A 6,763-nucleotide genomic window follows, 5' to 3' on the forward strand; every position below is an offset into this window, starting at 1 on the left:
AGTAGCACCTCTGCTTCGCAGGACCCACAACTCACTAAGGGCTACTGAACAACAGCGGGCTTTCACAGGTTCCAAACCTTAGTACAAAACTTTTTTACATGCAGGCATATGAGCTTCAGGAGCCAAGTACCGACATTTCGGTTGGCCGCTTCCTACTCTTACTAATATCACTATTCTGCAAAGTGCTGCTTACTTCCAGGACGACGGTTCAAACCCGAGACAGACCATCCTGATTTAGGTTTCCGGGAAAAAATTTGGAAGTTTGTGGTAAGAGCTTATGGGAGCAAACTGCTGACGTCATCGGTCCTTAAGCTTACACACCACTTAATATAACATAAACTAGCTTACGCTAAGGACAACACACACACACACACAGCCATGCCCGAGGGAGAACTCGAACCTCCGACGGAGGGAGCCGCGCGGACGTGACAAGACGCCCTAGACCGCGCGGCTACCACGCGGGGCCTAGGTTTTCGGTGATTTCCCTAAATCGCTCAGGCAAATGCCAGGCTGGTTCCTTTGAAAGGACATGGCGGACTTCCTTCCCCATCCTTCCGTAATCCGACCGGACCGATGACCACGCTGTTTGGCCCCCTCTCCCAAATCAACCCCCGGCCCCGGTGGTCTCGCGGTTCTAGGCGCGCAGTCCGGAATCGTGCGACTGCTACGGTCGCAGGTTCGAATCCTGCCTCGGGCGGGGATGTGTGTGATGTCCTTAGGTTAGTTAGGTTTAAGTAGTTCTAAGTTCTAGGGGACTGATGACCACAGATGTTAAGTCCCATAGTGCTCAGAGCTATTTGAACCATTTTGAACCCAAATGAACCAACCAACCTATCAATCAACTTTCAGGACTGTTACAACTTTCTTCCCTTTGGATACTGGAGGACATCTTGCGAAAATCATAAGCCCATAATCCTTTCACTACCATTTTTTAAGAATGAAAGAAATTAATGTTCGGTTATTTTCTTTATGGTCGTAATAGGAAGTAACAATACAAAAAATAAATTCTCACCATTTCCATTTCCTATATGGGGATGGGTAGGACATACCATTATACACTGATTAGCCGAAGAAACTGGTATAGCTGTGCGTATTTAAATACACTGATACGTAAACAGGCAGAATACGGCGATGCGGTCGACGCCGCCTATATAAGACAACAAGTGTCTGGCGCAGTTGTTTGATCGGTTACTACTACAATGGCAGATTGTCAACATTTATTTGAGTTTGAACGTGGTGTTATAGTCGCCGCATGACCGTTGGGACTCAGCGTCTCCGAGGCAGTGATGAAGTGCGGATTTTCCCGTACTAGCATTACACGTGACTACCACGAACATCTGGAATCCGATGGTTCAAATGGCTCTGAGCACTATGGGACTTAACATCTGTGGTCATCAGTCCCCTAGAACTTAGAACTACTTAAACCTAACTAATCTAAGGACATCACACACATCCATGCCCGAGGCAGGATTCAAACCTGCGACCGTAGCGGTCACGCGGTTTCAGACTGAAGCGCCTACAACCGTACGGCCACACTGGCAGGCGGAATCCGATGAAACATCAAATCTCCGACATCGGTGCGGCCGGAAAAAGGTCTTGCAATAGCGGGACCAACGACGACTGAAGAGAATCGATCAGCGTGACAGAAGTGCAACCCTTCCGCAAATTGCTGAATATTTCAATGCAGGGCCACCAATAACTGTGCGAACCATTCAACGAAATAGGGCTTTCTTAGCCGAAGGCCCACTCGTATACCCTTGATGACTGCACGACACAAAGCTTTGCGCCTCGACTGGGCCCATCAACATCGTAACTGGACTGTTGATCACAAACATACTGCCTAGTCGGACGAGTCTCTTTTCAAATTGTGTCTAGCGGATGGACGTGTACGGGTATGGAGACAATTTCACGAATCCATGCACCCTGCATGTCAGCAGGGAACTGTTCCAGCTGGTTTAGTTTCTGTAATGGTGTGGGGCGTGTGCAGTTGCCATCTATCAAGAAGTGATCGACTTACAGACAATAGCAAATGAGGCACTGCGTAGACAAGCTGACATTACAAACAACAACAGAAGCCAGTGCATGGGAGTTACAACACCGTAACACGCGAATCTGTTTTCGTGTCCAACTCGTGGCTGCCTTGGCCGGTTGGCCGTCTAGTTCTTGGCCATAAGCGACCTCGCGACTGCCATTGCAGTTCGATGGAACAAAAAAAATTTCTGATGTGTGTGAAATCTTATGGAACTTAACTGCTAAGGTCGTCAGTCCCCAAGCTTACACACTACTTAACCTAAATTATCCTAAGGACAAACACAAACACACGTTACCGAGGGGTTTATTCGAACCTCCGCCGGGACCAGCCGCACAGTCCATGACTGCAGCCCCCCCTTTTTTTAAATTATTAATCTCATTTTGTTCGTTTTTGTTCGTTTATCTGCTCGGGGCAGACGTCGCAAGACACCCGTTTCAGCTCGTCGTTGAGTCATTAACTCAGTTTTATATTACAAAGGGCAGCTAACCCTCTGACAGAACACGCTGAGCTACCGTGCCGAAACCCCCTAGACCGTTCGGCTAGTCCCGCACGGCTTTCGATGGAACATTTTATTCCAGTTGACAAACATGTCACATCTTTACAGTTTAATTTTTATTCTTGAGACAATTTCTATTTGACGAGAGCCCTTTTGCTCAGATGTTTTTCACCCATGGTGTGATTCCATTAAGTACACTATTTGTACTTTTTATGGATGTAATACTATAAAGTATATTGTATTTCTGAGCCGTGTCATTATATTTTCTAGGTAATCCTATGCAATTTTTATTCTGATGAAGACCGCCTTAGTGCTGTCGAAACCATGGTCAATTAAGTAGAATTTTGGAACACGTATTATGTTCGAGTATAATGATTTATCTGGAGACTAGAAATCTACTCTGTTGGAAATCAGCACTGATTTCGAAAATAGACGATGGTGTGAAATCCAGCTCGCGCTATTCGTCTACGAGACTCAGAGGGCCAAAGACAGGCGTACCCAGGTAGATTGACTTCCGCAAGGCGTTGGATACAGTTCCCCGCAGTCGTTTAATGAACAAAGTAAGAGTATATGGACATCAGACCAAGTGTGTGATTGGATTGAAGAGTTCCTAGATAACAGAACGCAGCATGTCATTCTCAATGGAGAAAAGTCTTCCGAAGTAAGAATGATTTCAGGTGTGCCGCAGGGGAGTGTCGTAGGAACCGTTGCTATTCACAATATACATAAATGACCTTGTGGTTAACATCGGAAGTTCACTGAGGCTTTTTGCGGATGATGCTGTGCTATATCGAGAGGTTGTAACAATGGAAAATTGTACTGAAATGCAGGAGGATCTGCAGCGAATTGACGCATGGTGCAGGGAATGGCAATTGAATCTCAATGTAGACAAGTTGCTGCGAATACATAGCTAGATAGATCCCTTATCATTTAGCTACAAAATAGCAGGTCAGCAACTGGAAGGAATTAATTCCATAAATTATCTGGGAGTAGGCATTAGGAGTGTATTAAAATGGAATGACCATATAAAATTAATTGTCAGTAAAGCAGATGCCAGACTGAGATTCATTGGAAGAATCCTAAGGAAATGCAATCCAAAAACAAAGAAAGTAGGTTACAGTACACTTGTTCGCCCACTGCTTTAATACTGCTCACCTGTGTAGGATCCGTAACAAATAGGATTGATAGAAGAGAGAGAGAAGATCCAACGGAGAGCAGCGCGCTTCGTTACAGGATCATTTAGTAATCGCGAAAGCGTTACGGACATTATACATAAACTCCAGTGGAAGACCCTACAGGAGAGACGCTCAGTAGCTCGGTACGGACTTTTGTTGAAGTTTCGAGAACATACCTTCACCGAAGAGTCAAGCAGTATATTGCTCCCTCCTACGGGTATCTCGCGGAGAGCATGAGGATAAAATCAGAGAGATTTCCACGAACAATACGAGACTGGAATAGAGGGGAGGACCGATAAAAGTACTCAAAGTACCCTCCGCCACACACCGTCTGGTGGCTTGTGGAGTATGGATGTAGATGTAGATACAGATGCAGAATTTGATACAAATTTTATGCAACCGAGGTGGCTATACATACATTTTGTTATTAAAATAATCCAAAAATACTCATATTTTCATAACAGAGTTACCCCACAAAATGTTTGGTTCTTAACATTCGATTCAGTCGTTCAGAGACTAGGATTCCTCATCTCAAATTGATACGAGAGCCAGTCAGAAGATAATGCCTCTTTTTTCCCCTCCTTCATTAGGCTGGCAACGTAGTTTTCACGAACTTGGCGCAGTTTCGCAAACATTCTTCTATAGCCCTCTCCAGTGTCTAGTCAGATAAATGTAAACACTTGTCAAAAGCCTGAATAGCCACATTTTGCAAGGCGGACCGCTGCGAGACCTGCAGGTTGCGAGTCATTGAGGATCTGGAAGGTAACCCCAAGTCCAGTGCTGTGGCCAGCTGCGGTCGGTTGAGGAACCAACGCGCGAAGAGCCCGATCCAGGTCGTCCCGCAGATTCTCGAGTGGGTGTAAATCCGGGATGTTTGTTGATCAGGAAAGTACGGTCAACTCAGCCAAGTTCTCTAACCACGGACGTCCACTGTGAACTGTGTGACATATCGTTTTGTCCAGATTATATACGCCGTCATCCCGAGGAAAAACAAACTGCATGCAGAGCTAGACACGGTATGCGGGGTTGCTGGGTTAAAATCCGCGTAACTGCTTACTGCTTCTTCCGTCGTACCGTTGTGACTGTGCCGGCCGGAGTGACCGTGCGGTTCTAGGCGCTACAGTCTGGAACCAAGCGACCGCTACGGTCACAGGTTCGAATCCTGCCTCGGGCATGGATGTGTGTGATGTCCTTAGGTTAGTTAGGTTTAAGTAGTTCTACATTGTAGGGGACTGATGACCTCAGATGTTAAGTCCCATAGTGCTCAGAGCCATTTATGTTGTGGGTTTTATTTCATCAAGTTGCGCAGTGGATTGATCCAACAAGTACCCTTTGGCTCCTGCAAGAAAAAATTTCCCCCTCACACTACTACAGAAGTCAGACAAACGTTCCTAATGTACCAACAGGAACTGCTTGAAAAACATTCAGCAACAAATATCTTCTGGAGTCGTCCGCTGTAAGGAAAAGACACAAAAATATTCTATATATTCTTACATAACTAATGGGATACTTGGGTACGGGAGTATAGCTAGATAGTGTAAGAAAAACATTAAACGAACGAAAAATATTATTTATTACAAAAAATTCTGAGAAATCAAGTAAAACTTTTTCTTATAAATTGACAATAAATTTCTGGGTTCTTTTCGGAACAGTAGATTGCCTATTATGGAGAGGAATGCTATTATTTTACAAAGTATGGAAAGGTTGTTTTCTCCCTTTTCTTTAAGAATGTTGTTTACCCGGCAGAATGGCTGAGAGCAGCGCTTACACAACTTGAATAACTTTTCTAGGTACGGTCGAGGCTGTTTCGTGATAAATGTAGTGGAGTATACTGTTAGGGAGGACAGATAGGGCTCGCATACGCTGTAGAGCACAATAATATGAGCTGCCTTGACTACTGCGTGCGTCGCTCGCTGCTGACAAATAACACAACTATCTCTTTCTATCGGGATTTACCCTTACCAATCAAACTCTCTCTGTGCCTTGATGAAGTCAAGGACTCCAATCCACCCCTAGTCTACCTTGTGGCGTGGTACACAGGTCAGATAACCAGTCCACCATGATGCCACTCAATACACGCTCGCAGGCGTTTAACTAGTACTCTGTCCGTGTTGACACGGCGCACAATAAGTGTGGCGGCCAACACACTGAACAACGCTTAATCGCGAGCGACTCAATATTGAGTGTCACTCTGATTCGCTAACGACAGAGGTGCTCTCCCAGTGAAGTACTGAGGAGAGACTTTGTTCCTCGCTCTTTGTGTACACGTACGAGCCCTCTCGCTCTCGTTCCCGCTCCAAGAGCGACAATGTAACGGCCCCTTTTTCTGGAAAAGTTGCAAGGGTACATCATTCGTTGTCTTCCCTCACTCCTCTGACTCTTTGCGTCAGAAATATTCCGCCAATCAGCGTTGCTCATTTAAATGGGAGAATGACGTTTCGTTTAAGCCGACCAGTGCGGAAATCTGTAGGATATCCGTTAGGCATATAATGTCCTCCTGTGAGAAATCCATATCTATGCAGTCGGTCCATGAAAAAATGCGTCATCTGGGAGCTCCCACACAATGTAGCGGAATTTGCTTTTAAGTCGAACATGGGGGTCGTTATCCCTTCACTCTGGCAAAAGCTGTCTTCTCTCTGGGCGGTCGCTTCGGCTGAAGTAGGTATGTTGTTGACCCAGCCCTCTGAAGGGACAGTTCTTCGCAGCAGGCTGGTTTCCTCTTTAGAACGAAAATTCTGTGGCCATCATGTTGTGTACGCCAGCCTCGACATTTTTCAACCTCGGTGCAATTTACTTATTAGATTTGCATATCGCTTACATGAATTCATACAAAATTGACTCTACCTTATCGGGCTTGGGTTCGAATGAAGCGTCTTGATGTGCAGAATACCACAGTGAGGAGGGAATATGTAAGAAATGAAGGTCATGAGACGACGCCACCTTACATTGTGAACCACGAAAGTTCCACCTACCTCAGTACAGTGTCTGGTCACCAACCCGCTTCTCTGCAATGTAGATACTGTTCTGACGATGTTAAAAGCAGTGTTGAAGGAAAACATC

The sequence above is a fragment of the Schistocerca gregaria genome, chromosome 3 (assembly GCF_023897955.1).
Source record: "Schistocerca gregaria isolate iqSchGreg1 chromosome 3, iqSchGreg1.2, whole genome shotgun sequence".
NCBI lineage: Eukaryota > Metazoa > Arthropoda > Insecta > Orthoptera > Acrididae > Schistocerca > Schistocerca gregaria.